Raw genomic sequence first — 15786 nt, 5'->3', positions numbered from 1 at the left:
CAGACTTTGAGTGTTCTAAGTGAGAGAGTAGTGGTGCAATGTGCACAGCCCATCCAGCGCTGCAGAGCCGCAGAGGGGAGGCCTCCGAGCTGACCGCAAGTTTCCTGGCCGTGGTTCCCATCGCCTCGCGGGATGCGGCTGGGGAGAAACACCCAGACTGCAGCCAAAAGGACACCTGGCTGGGACCCCCCGCCTGCAGAAAACACCCTGCAGGTTCCAGGCGAGGGCCCGGACACATGGAGACCCTGCTGGACTCCAGGCTGCTGAGTGCAGGATGATTTATGGATCTCTGCAGATGGCATATTCCAACCAGAGGACTTCAGACCAGAAAACCGAGAGCCTTCTGCTTCCTTAAAGGTGCAGCTCCACTTCAGCACTCTAAACTTACTGTAAAGTTAACTGCTTTGGCCTTCTAGTATTTTAAGTGCTGACCCCTCATTGATTCTGTTCAGCCTTTTAAATCTTTAATTTACTTACTTATTTGGGTTTTAAACCTTGCTTGCAATTGCAAGTAATTAAAAAGCTCATTAGTTGGCATCCTGAGCTGATTCCCTGGGTTTATGTACTGTACAGTAGGCCTCCTGTGAGTTTAAACCATGGCTGGGATTGCTTGACTTGTTTCCTACCTCCCCAGCTTTATGAGGTGTTCCATATTTTGGAAGACTATTACCCCTTCCCCTGATTTTTTTAACTACCACTTGCTGCAGTCTTCAGGAAACTTAGTAGCCATTCTGGCTACATACAGTAGCTGTGTTTATAGCTGATCTTCCCCATGTTCAGAGCTAAGACCTCTCCATACTTGCAACTCCTTTTTAAAAGGGGCATTATATGCAGACAACAAAAACCCAAACCAGCTTAATTTCCAGCATCACATGCAGGGCTTGATTTGCCCACTCCACTCCATTTGTCCCTCCCCACTTCTTCCTGGAGCTCCAGGCCTTTGCAGCTTGCCACAGGCAGCCTCTATCACAGCATTCTCATGGTAGCAGAGTCCCAAATGGAAAACTGGAATACAGAGCCGCTCACAAACTCTCTCTCTTCTCCTCTCCCCTTCTCTGTCACCATCTGATTGCTCTGCCTTCCAACAAATCCAGCAGCGCTACTCCCTGCCTGAGGAAGCTCCTGTTTTTAACTCCATCAAAACATGGTTCCAGGGACTATTCCAGTGTAGGTCTGCACAATAAAGTTACAAAGGAAGCTGTGATTACAGAGCGGAGGTTTAAGTTCCCCCCGTAGCTGGCTGGCTGCTGCAGGCAAGCGTTACAGTCCATCTGGGAAGAACCCGGCCTCCCGCATCCTGCTGCCGCTGCCTGCCAGGACAGCCGGGAGGGATGGCAGCGCCACGGACCAGAGCTGGGCTGGAGCACAGCCGGCTGGGGACGGGCTTTGGCAATAGCTCAGTCGTCATGTTTTCATTTTACAAGGTCAAAACCAAAACCACCTCTGGTTTGGGTGTTGCATTCATGTCTACAGAAACACAAGAGGATTTCAGGGTTAGTAAACCCCCATTTCCCCACACGCTCACCCCCTACATCCCCTGCCGTCCTAGCTTGCTGGCTTGTGACCAGCAACATCTAAACTACCTCCTCCTTCCCTAATTCCTATCTTGCTTCTAGGACTGTAAAGAGAATAAAGTAAAAACAGACAGGCCATTCTCAGCGCAGCCCAGCCACTGCTGGGTGCAGTCCGAGCATAGTCCAGCCAAGGAATATTGCAACGAGAAAGGCAAACACCATTCAGTCCAGCTCAACCCAGACAGACCGGAGCAACAGGGAGTGAGTGTGCAGTTAAGACAACAGCCAGAGAACACAAAACTGCACTCCAAAGTATAGCAGAATGAAAGTGGTCAGGCAGCGAGTATCAGTACCTGGATCACAATGTAAATACCAGGACATTTCAGAGCAGGGTTTGGTTCTAGAAAGGATTATGACCTATGCAAGAACTCCTGAATCCTAGAACATTACTCATCTTGCATGTCCTCCTCGCTAACCCTACAATCCCAAAAAACACATCCAGCATCCTACATCTTTCATCCTACACACACACAAACCTCTCTGTGCTGGGCAGCAGATTTTCAGCAGCTGTTTTTGAGGGGACGCGACTCTATACACACGCATCTCATCCTTGTGTGTTTTATTATTGTGTCAACTGTAGGTTACACTTTGCTGCAGGCATCACTAAGCCTGCTTAAGGCCAAAAGGGCCTTGGGTCCCCTCCCCTTCTTCCCCACTGCTTTTCTTTGCAGGAATAAGCTATTATTGTCCGTCTGGCCTGGTACCGTTCCTTTTGGCAGTCACAAGCCTTGGACCTCAGCCAAGGTCTATCCCAGGGGACGCTGGGAGCACTTTGAAAATTAAATCTCTGAAGAACTCACAAGGCTGCAAATGCCATGATGTTGCTTGACCTTGGGTTAAACTCAGCGGAAGAAGAGCAGAAGCGGTGGCGGCAGCAGCCGCTGCCACATTACTGGCCTCAGATAACTCCCGGGAAGAAGAGCCCTGCGGGGAGTCGGGGTGAGGGGAGGTTGGGGGAAAGAGGCGGCGCACAAGTGGGAAGCCAAGCAGGGGAACTGCCATTCTGCATTAGCCCCCAGAGGACTGATCAGGCCCTGCCACACATTCCTTTTTTGCTCCAGATCCTTTGATGCCTTGTGAGTCTCACATGTATTATTCTTGCACAGGTTTTAAATGAACCATGCCTCTTAGTATCAAGAAAACAGCATCATATGAGTAAGTGCCAAAGCATCCCTCCCACCATTGTTCCCAGTGTACACAGCAATTAAATATGAGCTTGTGGAGAGCAATGGTCCACTTCACCAACATGGCATGGACTGGAACACAAAACTACACCTCCTCTCTTTGTCCCAGCCCTCAGGGTGTACCTCCCCAGTCCATTCTAAGCTGGCTTCTTCCCCTGTCCACTTTTAACTCCTGATCCAGGTGAAATACCAGGAGGTCCAGTCCTTTGCCACTTCAAATCCCTCTAGGACAAGAGGTCTTTTCTCTCAGGATGGAAAGTTCTAAAACAAGCCTTATCATTTAACAATAATGCACTTGGGAGGCACCCTCTTTCATGTGCTTTCTTTCCTGAGCAGCGCCATTATAGTCCAGACAGCTCCAGTCACTGGGGAAGGCAAAGAGCATGTGTTCTGGGAGCTTGGGGGCTCCCCGTTCTGTTCCTTGGGGAGTCAGCTGGCTGGAGAGAGGTGACCAGGGACGCCGTGCTGCAGATGCCTTTGTGCAGAGTCAGTGCTTTGTCATGGAGATTTGGCAGGTCTTGCAAAGTCTCCACCAGAGATCCTACAGCTAACGAAACCTCTTTAGCATCCCCCCTGACTGTAGTAAGTCCAAGGGGAGCTCAAGCGGAATTGATGGATGGACCCCTGGAGATACTTCGGGATCAAGTCCATCTGCCCTTTCCAACTCAGCGTATGCAGGGCTGTGCTAGGCTGGGTGAGGTAGGAACATCTCATTATGTTCCACTGCAGAGCCTCTGCTCCAGCAAACCTCCCTGTGGCCCTGTGCCCCCTGGAGCTGGCGGATTATTTTTGGCTCAGGCTGGAGGGCCCGGATGCTTCTGAGTATCACGACATTTTTGCAGCATTTCTCCTACACTCCCTCCCCTTTCAGTCCCCCCCACTTCAGTCCCAGAGAGACAATCCAGATGGAACAGCCCAGCCGCCCTCTGATCAAGCTGGGGAGATTTGTAATTAGGACTCGACAGCTATTATCCCATGACAGCTGAGTGTGGTATCCAGGCAGCCCGGAGGCCACAAAAGGAATGTGAGGGTTTTAAGGAAGGAAGAAAGATACAAGCGCTTTTCAGCCATGCCATATTGCACCAACCCCAGTGACAACACCCCACCTGCCAGTCCCGATTCCAAGGGCAGCGTCAGTGCAAAAGGGCAAGGGTAAGGGAAAAGGGGAGGAGGACGGGTGGCAGCTACAGGGGTGCTGGGAGTGGGGGAAGAGACCTCTGTGACCAGCCCAGCGACTGTGCCCGGGGCGCAGCCAGCTCTGTCTGCTGGGACAGCCAGCACCGTCTGCTGGAGCAAGGGAGCGGAGGGTCCAATTTCAGAGTTTGTCCCCAGGATGGGGCCGCAAAGGCGCCATTCGGGCTTCATGTCCCGCAGTTCGGATTCCTCTGGGTGACACATCGCTCTGGAGCGCAGCCCAAGAGGGGAGCAGGTGTCACCATCCTCCCCCACCCTCCCTTGGTTTTCTGCATACACAGCCAGGCTTCCTAAAACAGAGCTCTCCTGCTTTAAAAAGAGACGGCGCCTGGATCTAGGGGTCTTTCCAAATATTTGTTTTATTGCCAAGCCTTCCAAGAGGTCAAGGAGGAACATGCTCTCTCACTCCTAAGCTCCTTGCTTGCTTGCTCTGCCTGCTATTGCCAGAGCTGTGGCACCTCCACCTGTCTTTTCTGCTCCAGTAATTACCAGCCTGCTGGCACACAGAGACAGAACAGCAGCAGCAGCAGAGGCCTGGCTGGGTCACAGACCAGCAAACAGATCTATAAGTGCAGGGTACAGGCAGCTTGCATGCCACACAAACCAAACCCTGGGAATTTGGAATCTAGTGCGCCAGGGCAAAAAGAAACGGGATGCCCTTCACTGAGAGTCCTGGCTTTCTATGCCCCGACATGCTCCAGCCTTGCCATTCTGAACTTTGCTGCTTCAAACCACATCAGACTTTGAAACAAGCACTAAATCTGTTAGACAGCAGTAAGAAAAACTAAAGCCCAAACCAGGCCATCTTGCAAATAGCATTTACCATCCAAGGACTGTGCATCAGTCCTAGAAGACAACAGGAAATTACCAGGGACCAGGAAGGGATGTGAACAAATAGTAAATAAATCCCAGAAACAGGGATATATGATCAGCAGCCATCTCCCTACCAGCCCTTTAGCTGCACACAGACAACAGCACAAATACTCTACTTTTTCCAGTGCAGTTTGGATTGTTCCTGGCTTGAATGCATTACAACATGCTGTTTACTTGGCTGCAGACCTTTCCCTGCCAGCCCCACAGATCAAACACGGATGGACTCTGCCCTCAGAGTACAAGCAGCCAGATTCACAAGGGGCAGGGGAGAGGAAAGAAGAGATCTGGGAGGTTTAATGCTCCAAAGCATCTAAGTCAGTCCCCCCACGCAGAGCTGCTGCCAAGGCCTGGGAAGTGAGTCACTGCTGGGGCTGGTGGGGGCTCCGGAGCTCAGAGTCACCCCCTGGAAAGGGCTGGAGCGGCGGACAGGCTCTGCCCAGGGATCAGCCAGCATTCGATTCCTGTTTGTGTCCTGAATGAATCATTCCCAATAGCAGTCGCCGTGCCTGACCGTGCTCCTCATGTGCTTTCTATTAGCTGAGCAAACAAGCCAGGCTGCTCCCGAGCCTGGGGAGTTCGCCTTGTAACAGCGGGGGGAGCGGAGAACCTGGGAAATCCAACTGTGCTTTAACCCTGCACACAAGGCACCAGTTTCTGAGAGAGAGTAGACACTACTCACAGGGTCTTTGGGATGTCCTTCACCCCACCTCTGCACAACGTCTCCACTCAGCTTTCTAAACGCAACGTCCATGGATGTTCTGTAGTCAAATTGACTCCCACATACATGCCACTATTCCTCAAAAGCCAGAAAGAATTATTTTAAGAGAGCACTGAAGGGACAACCCAGAGAAATCTTTCCATTCGAAAACTGTGACAACGTGCTGCAGGCATTATGGACAGCATGGTGCAGCCTGGAGGAAACCACGGCGCAACACTGAGAGCAGGGAGCAAGGGCCTTAAAGAGCATGAGAAGAGCCTGAGGAAAAGAGCCTCAGAGTGGATGGAAAGTCACAGCCTCCCTGTGTGACTTCCAGTAAGTCCCTGTGCCTCAGTTTCACCACTTCTGCTAAGCAGAGGTGAAGGTGACCACAGTGGCCTGGGAGGACCTAATAGCTCCTAAAACGTGCGTAAGTGTGGCTATTAACTGAAAAAGCTAAGAGAACAAACAGCCCAGGCTTCACTCCCCTCTCGCTTGGGTCACTCCCCTATGGGAAATATGCTAGGGCTGTGCTTTCCACCTCAGCCAAAAATAATCAGCAGGCTGCAGGGGGTAGAGGGCCTGGCGAGAGAGAGAAATTTTCTCTTCTCGGGCTGCCAGAGCAGAGAGGCTGCAGCACATAATGAGAAATGCATTCTTTTCCTCCCTGTTCCCTCTCCTGCAGCCACCTCTTCACAGACAAAGCATATGGGCCTGTTCCAAAAGACATGGGGTGTAAAGTGCAAGCCAGTGGTTCTCTGCTTCCCTTCAAGACAAAGAGTCTGCAAACTAAAATAGGATGTTTGTGCATTAATCCCATTGCTGCTCTCAGATGGCCTCCAGCCCCCAACAAGCAGAGCTTGGGGCAAATGGAAAATACAGAGTTATGCTGAGTGGACAAAAGATATATAATGCCACAAGAAAAGGCTGGGCACCCATCCCCTCCTGATGCCTGAACAGCAGTGTTGGCTCCTCAGCCCAATTACTGCACTTGGGGTTTGCAAAACCATGCCACAGGTTTTCCAGTCCACTCACCTCATAGAGCTAAAGTAATAATTTAACAGAGGCAAAGCATTTGTGGGACTGAAATCCCATTTCTCAGAGAAACATGGCACTTGAGGGACCAAACAGCACTGACTTTTGATGATTTTTAAGGAAAAAAATCTTCCAAAAGTGGAATTTAGCCACCTGAAAAATCACTCGGTCTCATTTCCGCTCGTTCATTCACATTCAGGGTTGCACACAACTATCATGCATTTAGGAGCTTCCTACCCTGCACCTCTCAACAGTGGGAAAAAGAATAAAGGGAAAGGAAGTAACATCGCATAACTAAACCCAAGCCAGACCTCCCTCTCGGGATGTCAGGGCACAAACAGAAAACTCCTCAGTGTTAATAAACGTCCTTTCTCCAGTGTCAGGTACGAAATCCTCACCTCATGTGCCTCTGCCCGCTGTGCGGGCAATGGACTGTCATATTATCTGGGTTGTATATAACCTTTGGACATACGGAAGAGTTCATTCTCAATGCAGTCCCTGTGCTTTCACTGCTAAATAAAACAAGTTTGTGTCAAAAGACAGCTGATATGTGTGGTGTTAAGCACATTATTGCTTCCAGCTTTCATTCTGCAGAAGATGTTGCTGGTGCTGTGGCCTATATCCTGCAGAGACAGACTTGAGCAATTTGCTTTCTCCAGCATCCCATTGCTGACCCTTCTCTATGACTGTTGTGTTTCAAATCACCACACCCCTACCCCTTAGTCAGAAACTTGGTTTCTCTCCAGAGGATGCTCAGGAGAGAAATACAGGTCAGAATAACCCTCCACCTTAAACTCCCCAGCGCCTTCTCCTCAGCCGCTCCTTTTCCATGTCATTAGTGATGGGACTGTGGGATGCCAGGAAGAGGAAGGTTCGGTGGGAGCTCGGGGCTAATTGCCATCCATGCCTTACAGGCAGCGGCGGTGCCAGGAATCCAACTACTGTCCCCAGGGAGTGGCGGCAGAGGCAGCAAAAACCCTCCTCAGTGGCAGACGAGTTTTTCCATTTGCTTGGTTTCAAATCTCGCTTCTGTTCTCCCCAGTCTCTGCTGCGGCTCCAGCCGTGAATTCTAGGGAAGCCCAGCTGCCTCAGCAGGTATGGTCTCATTAATGAGCAATTAGCTCCTAGCCTAATTGGGCAGCAGAATGGCTAATGAGCCTAGCTGTGGTTGTCTGTGCCCTCATTATCCTGTGCTCAGCCAGTGGTAATACTGAACTTCTGTCCCATTTCCGTCATGCCACGATCAGAGCGCTGGCTGGGAGCTTAGATGTGCCAGTGCTCGCTGCCTTTTCGTGCTCTGAAGTTGACAGTTTGTCTTATATGTTTGCCCAGGCAGGCCTGGAAAAGCTTCTCTCACCTCTGTGCTACACAACTGGATCCTCACTCCCTTGTCCGAGTCCTACTTTTTCTTTCTTCTATATATTTATATTTGTGAACACGGATACATACAAATATTTGAGTATTTGTCTATGCATAGGTACATTTGTATATACATATATATACAATCCTTAACACAAGCTTCATAGCACTCCTATGTGTACAGAACAGGAAGCTGGAGCACTAAGACTGAGCCAGCAATGGCAGATAAACATTCTCATAAAAAACATGCTGTGCACTGAACCATTAACAACCTACACTACTATCTTTAAAGGGCTAACTTAATGAATGGAGCAAATGCTGAAATGCAAGCCAGTTGGAGAAGCTTCTCAGGTCTTTTCCCTAGCATGTACTGAAATCCTCCCTTGCTTTTGGGAAGAGAGAAGCACGGTCATGTGCATGGGATTGATTTCCCAGAAGTCCGAGGCTGCATAATAGCAGGATTCCCCAGGGGCAGGCAGCAAACAGAATATTGTGTGCATTTCTGACAGTCTTTCCTTTTACTGTGGGCTCCCCACAGTGTTTCTTTTTAAAAAAGCTTTTGCACAGCCCTGCTTATATCTCCTGGCTCACCCACCCTCCTCTTGCTAATATTTTATTTATTGCATCCTGATCCTAACAAGTGAGCTTCTTCCCCAATCACTGCTAGTTAGACTGGGTGTCTCTCCAGAGCACACAGATCTAGACAGAGCAGGGGTGTGCTCTGCAATTCACACAAGTATTCAGTGTCCATATAGACTGTCCAAAGACCACGGCACTTGGATATATTTTACTCACAAGTCCAGGTACCAGCAAGCAGAATAAATATTTCATTTCACTACAAGCAGAAGATAACAAAAGACTGGGCAAGCCTATATATTGATGTGGCCAAAGCAATCCAAAGGAAGACCCCTAAAGGGAACTATTTCTCTTCCCCTCTCTCTGGTCTCTTTCCAAAAGCTGGTTATTGGCTCAGGGTTGAACCTTGTTGATCTCAAAGTCATCTCTCTGCCTTTGATACTGACAAGAAGTTTTCATACTGACTTTCATACTGAAAAAGGTATTTGCAATACAGCAGCTCTTAGGTGAATAGAGAGCTGTATTTCACCTAGTGAATTCAGTCACTAAACAGAACAGCAGCCATTTCTCATCCAGTGCCCAAGCACAGTCCCTGTGCACCAGTTTTGGACACACTCCATAAGCCCTTTAGTGCTCTGACACCAGTAGCTGGACACCCACTCTGGGACAGGAAAACTTTCAGGAAGCCAAACTCCTTGCAAAACATCTTGAGACAGGTGCCCTCTAGATACACGGGTGTCACGTGCAGAAAAGAGATGACTAATCAATAAGGTCAGAAGGATTTTATGTAGGGCATCCTCTACCAATATAACAGAGACCAGTCCTTACCAGAGCAATGCTATTTGACAGTCGCCATTGATCACCACAGTACATCTGCTTGATAAATGACATTTATCTTCAGCAGTGCCTGACAGGCACTCTGGCATGCCCTCCAGACAAATGCTTGCTCTCAAGAGGCCGCGACAGTCAAACGAAACAAGCCAAAAACCCTAGAATAAAGCCCCTTGTGCCACCATCCAACTGCTGAATGGTGTGGAAGAAGAGGGCTGTTGTTAGCTAGGGTTGCTATCTTAAATACTACTGCATGGCTTGTGTATTTTTCAAGTTCAAAAGTAAGCCTGGAGTTGAGGCCATCTAAAAGAAACAAATATTCTCAGGGCAGCTGCCTTGTGTTTATATCCCTGCTTCCATACAAGGGCATCAAAAGCATTACATGCAGGGAAGAAAACCAAGGCACCAGGACACAGTGCAACTGAGACAGGGCCACAGAGCCCGTCAAGAGTCCAGACAACAACTCCTAGGCTGCATTCGCCCAGTATATAAACGGGCACACACACACAGAGAGCAACTCACTTAAAGGGTCTGTATCTCCCAGCCCCTAATGTGGAACAAGCAAAGCAAAAGAGAATTGCTGCAGTGCCAGATAAAGTCAAAAGGTTCATGATGCACAGCCGTGAGGGTAAAAGAAGAGGAAGCAGCTGGGAAGTTTTGGCAACAGAAACTTGTTTTCGCAAAACAAATGAAACCCAAGGAAAGCCATAGACTTGCAGTGTTGTGTGGGAGCAGGTGGTCCCGGATCTCCCAGCCCTCTCCTCCCCTGCTAGGAGGAAGCCCACGACGCAATGTTTGTGGAATTCTTGCTTTTTGACAATGACTTCAGCACAGTAATTACTGCGAGTTCCGCAAGTTTTCCAGGAAACAGATGCTCAAGGGTGAAGGTTGAATTCCTTTTTTTCCCGAGCATCTGCTGCCATCCGGTGGCAAACGCTGCAATGGCAGCCAGGGCCTCCCAGGCCACCCTTGGCAGGGGGACAGCCTGGGCCCTGGTGACAAGCTGCAGCCTGGCCAGAGTCACTAGGGAGCCCAGTCGATCCTGCAAGGAGGGAGGGAGCTGTCTCACACTTATCTGGACAGGGAAAGACCTGGGTGAATCACAGACAGAAATCAACTGCTGCAGGAAAATACCAAATCACACTGAGGGCTGAAGTTGGGACAATAGTTTAGTGCAAACGTACACCCCTCATATCCCCTGGATGTCATCCCCTCTCAGGTCACTGTCCTTTCTATCCCACACCCCCCTGCAAGGTGGAAGAGGGAGTTTCCCTGCTGCATGGCCAGCACCCCAGTAGCCAAGAGGCATCCTCACAGCAGCTTTGCCAAGTCCCCTGCAGTCCAGCTGGGCACAGGAACACATGCCAGGGACATCAGCCAACTGTTCCTGTTTTCTTATTTGCAATCTTGTAAATAAAAATCAGTCAGACAAGAGGCCTGGGGGCTCAGCCAGAAACAGTCCAGTCCCCCACCATCTGAGAGCGTCTGCTCTACGTGACTCAGAACTCGGTCTGGCACATGCAAACACACACAGGGCACTGCAGCTTGCAGAACACTGGCAGTACCTTCAGCTGGTAATTAAAAAAGCAGCAGCCACAAACCCAGACACTCCGAGGGGACAGAGCTGTCATGCCTGAAACTTAGTATTCCTCAGCCAGTAAGAAAACGCCAGCCATCTTCTTAAGAGAGAGACCTTATCCATTGGAAAGGCTTAGACACAAGAAGTAATAACATAAACCACTAAGTTTTCTTCCATTTATATCGCACAAATTGTACAAATCTGTTCAAAGCTGTATTGAAAGAACAAAACCAGAATTTAGAGCAAGTCAGTACCTTTACCTCCCATCTATACACAGGGAAATGAAGGCACAGCACATCAGCAACGGGATGTGTTGCAGAGCCAAACAGCACCTGTATAGATTGGTAAAACCATCAGCCAAGGCCCTGTGGGTTGGATGTATGTTCCAATGGGTCATTAAGTAATTTGTCCTGAATGCCAAAATGCTGTTTGAGAGAAATAAAACCCTGGAGTTGCAGGGAGGATCACAGCAACTGAGATCCATCAATGGAGTTAAGTTAAATCGCCATCAACACCTGCCTGTGCCTATTAGTCTCTCGCTGCCACAACAGTACCGTGAGGTTACCTCGAACTGCAGTCAAAGTCTAAACAAAATTAAATACCACACATACAAGGAACCAACTCATAGATCGTGCTGGCAGGAGACACACGTACAGAATTCACGCTTTGGTGTGGAATATGAAATACATAAATGGTTACATTTTGCATCTTGTGGCATCTCTTTACCAGCTTTCCCTTTCAACCAGACAGGATGGGGTGCGATAAAAAAATTTCAAGCTGACTTTCCCCAAGATGGTCACCTACAAACAGGTGTTACTTCACCAAAGTGACTCAGAGAATCTTTCCTTCTATCTCTGTCAGAGACTGCACGTGGACAATCCCTTCTGACTCGGGTTGGGAGTTGAGTGAAGGAGTTCAGTACAAAGTGGAGCCCCAGGGCGGTTCTGTCCCACTTCCAGCCAGCACACACTGTCTTGCATCCCACTATTAAGGCACTTTAGTTCTTTTCCACCCTTTACACTCAAGAGCCCAAGTTGTACCTCTGCCAACCACAACAAGCCTTACACATTTTCCCTCTATGTTCCCTGTTTTTCACATTTAATCTGAGGCACATGTGGTCTGATCACCCCAGAACAATACATCTCAAATAAGCATATAAAAGACCTTTTATTGACATGAATAAATTGATTGGGACCATTACTTTGTAGCTACTTCCCTCTTGAAGCCTCTTGAAGACAGCCTGAGGCTGGGAAGCAACATTTACATTTAGATGAAGGTGTTTCTGTCACACTACCTCCCAACAGTTTCTGGCCCCTGGTATTGTCTCCAGAAGAAATTAGTAAAATCAAGGCATTTTCCTTTAAAAAACACAGAAGGAAAAGGGAAAAAATACTTCTGTAGTCCCACTGCAAGATTATTGTGGTCTGGAATCACATAATCTGTAGCAAAGAAATGCCAACAGGTGAAAGGAGAGTAGTATCATCACATCGGGAAGAAATAGCAAAGAGCCTATGTCTGGAAACTGATTTTTCCAGCACAAACTCTCTTAACATGTCCTGCTTTGTGTATAGTAAACAGTCACAGAGGTTTCTATCACCAGGTTACGCTCCCTTACGCAGTGACAACAGACTAGATTCACTGCTGCTGTGAAACACTGTAGCACCACCACAAATTTACACCACCTAGGTTTTACCTCCAGCCTTTACTCAGTTCATTACTCTGTAAGTCTTCAAGACACCTGAGAAATGAAATGCATGGTACATTGCTTCAGTACTGATAGACTGCAAGTGCTTTGCAAAGGTACCTATTTTAATGTTTTTTTCCACAGCGAGCACAGACCTGACCAGGATTTTCAGTGTCCCTGGCATCCGTGTCCCCAGCCAGCACTGAAATGCAAGTGAACAATAACTGACCTGTGTTTCTTGCTGCCATCGTTGAAAGGCTTGTCTGTGCTAGAAATGTGCCCTGTTTCAGTGCTATGCAACAGTCACAAGAGTAAAAGCAACAGATTCAAGTATAACAAAACTATGTTTTACTGTCTTATCTTTTTTTACAAAAGAATAAATATCTTGCAATCTGTCAGCTGGGGAAGAAAAGTAAGTATTTCAAACTCCCTAATCAATAACACCTGCAATAAAACTCAGCACAGACCAGGTTCTAATGCAGCAGCTTCATGGATGAAAGACAGAGTACAAACCTTCCAGGTCCAGCACATTCACCCATTGAGTCAAAAAAGCAGATCAAAAGGGGTCAAGACACCAAAAACCCCTCATTAAGAGTTTCAAAGTAAAGAAAAAACGTGCCACAGATTCTGAGACAGGATATAGTCAGGGGGTTATTTAAGTATTGCTGCCTGAATTAATTAGTACTTGCAGCTTGGTGCAGCCCTAGGGGCTGAAGTCTCTGCTCATATTCCAAGTCCAAGGTCAATTCAGAACAAGTTACAACCTACACAAACGCAGACAAAGCTTCCCCATATGCTGAGGAAGCTGCAGAAAACATCCCGGCTGCTCTCCTGACGTTCTGCCTTCAGCTGGAGGGTCCCTGTATGTCAGCAGAGCATGCACATGATGGAATGTTTCATTAAACAGTTTTATTACAAGCAGTGAGACACTTCACAGTGGCCCTCTGTCAACTCCAGCATTTTGCAAACCATTTCAGTTCTGCACCATGAGACACTTGCACGTTGTGCGAACTGTGGCACCAGTTGCAAACATACATCTGTTCACTCTGCAAAATCAGCATCATACTCATTTTTCTGTTCCTGAGAAGCAACACGGTGGTACCAGGGGTCCAGTGAAAAATGCACTGACACAAGGGATCTGCATATGTATAGAAGATAAACCCTTCAAAATTCCCAAAAAATATAGCTCCAGAAATCGCTGAAAACACTTGACACTCTCCAGCCTTCCTTCTGACATGCTCATCAACCTTCCTGCCCCACCAGCTACAAATGCATTAACTCCCTATCTCCTGTTACGTATCTTTAGTGGCCATGGATCTATTGAGCGTTATTAAGTCCCAGCTATAATCCTCATTCACCTTCACATTTCCCTGCCTCAAACAACGGCTACAGAAACGTTTGCAACACAAAAAGGCCTTGCTGGCAGATACACTGGACATCACGCAATTTTGTTCACTACAAGATTCAGGGTTGAGTGGACCCTTCCACAGAAAAAAAAAAAAAATAAGAGCACGCAGAGAATTAATGTATTTCAAACTGGACGCTGACTGTTGAATAATTCCCCGTTAATCCTCTCTCCCTACTTCCAATAAATTGCCACAAGCACTCTCCCAGTGACAAAAGAAGTCCCAATACAAACACCAGCAAGGCCTTCTGAAGCTCACCTGTCTCTCAGGAGAGCAAGGGAGGAACAACCTCTGGGCCTGTCACTGCAAGACATGGAGGAGCACCTGTGACAACAACACGGACCGCACTGAGCAAACAGAACAAAGCCCTGGGTTGTGAGGGTCTCAGCTGCCTCACAGACTGAAGGATAATTGCCGTGAGGAGCACAGAGAGACCCGGGGACAGTACGGGGGGCAGAGAGAAAGATGGTTCCCTTGGGGATCAAGGAACGCTGCCAGGAAGGGCTGGGGAGAGAACACCCCACGGCCTGGGCGTCCGACCACAGGCACCACTACTCACCTGTCACCCTTTTCCCTGTCACAGAACCACAGAATGTCAGGGATTGGAAGGGACCTGGAAAGCTCATCCAGTGCAATCCCTTCAGCATCTTTGTTGCCCTGCGCTGGACTCTCTCCAGCAGTTCCCTGTCCTTCTGAACTGAGGGGCCACGACTGGACACAATATTCCAGATGTGGTCTCACCAGGGCAAAGGGTCAGGAGAACCTCTCTGACCTACTGAAAACCCCCCTTCTAATACGCATCAGGGAAAGGCTCTTACCCGCACGCCGCCATGGCGCCCGGCCTGAGAGACACGCTCACAGAACCTTCCAGAACCTTCCCGGTCTGTGAGGAGCCCCCCGTAATGGGCGGGGCCTGTGAGGCACCTCCCTTGATTGGCTGGGCCCGTGAGACACCAACGCCCAATGGGCGGAGCCGGCGCTCCCGCCCATGGCCGCTGTTCCCTCAGAGGCACAAACCCCCTGGCCCCGCACAGGAGCTTCCCCCAGCACAACTGTCACAACAAGCGACACAAGAGCTCCGTCTTTTTCATGGTCAGAGAACAGAAAAATCAAATTCCTGAAGAAAACACCACACGTCAGCTTTGCTCCTTGTACCTGAGTGAATGTACGTTGTAAAAAAACCTACCCAGGATTGAAAGCTGTCGCCTATGTTACTTTGTACAGCTGACATGTTAAAGTGAAGTCTGGTAATGCCCATAAAACAAAGCCGTTTTCAGCCTTTACCCTCGCAATGGCAAAGCACCATTAACACAAGACCACTAATGCAATAGGAACTATATTGTTCAATTCACGCAGTAATAAAATCCTGTTTGGCCTTGTCCCTGTAGGGTTCAGCATTTTCAGTGTGGAAATTTAGAACCTGTAGCAAGAAAGGGAGGGTGGCCTCACCCATCCAAGTTGTACGTTAAGTACGAGGAATTAAAAAACCAAAAGAAGTGTCAGAATAAATACCACAGCACATGTTCAAGCCAGTCCCAGTAAAAAGCACTTTCAGAAGCTATTTCCAGTAGACAAGAACTGACCCTACAAAATGCCACAGGGTATAAATAGAGCAGCCTCTTCAAATATGCAGCTCCAAACTCCTGTGCAATTTGTCATCAATACTTCTCTGTCTGCTTCGAGCACAAACACAGCTCCTCTCACTGTACTCAGCACTAATTAGCTTGAACTGCAGTCAGAGTACCTCGCTATTTCTGAAAAACCATAGATGAAGAAAACAAAGCAGAACCAGAT

This window comes from Streptopelia decaocto, assembly GCF_964273445.1.
Source record: "Streptopelia decaocto genome assembly, chromosome: 20".
NCBI classification, from domain to species: Eukaryota; Metazoa; Chordata; class Aves; order Columbiformes; family Columbidae; genus Streptopelia; species Streptopelia decaocto.
The sequence above is the reverse complement of the archived record's forward strand: the minus strand, read 5'-3'. Positions refer to the sequence as shown.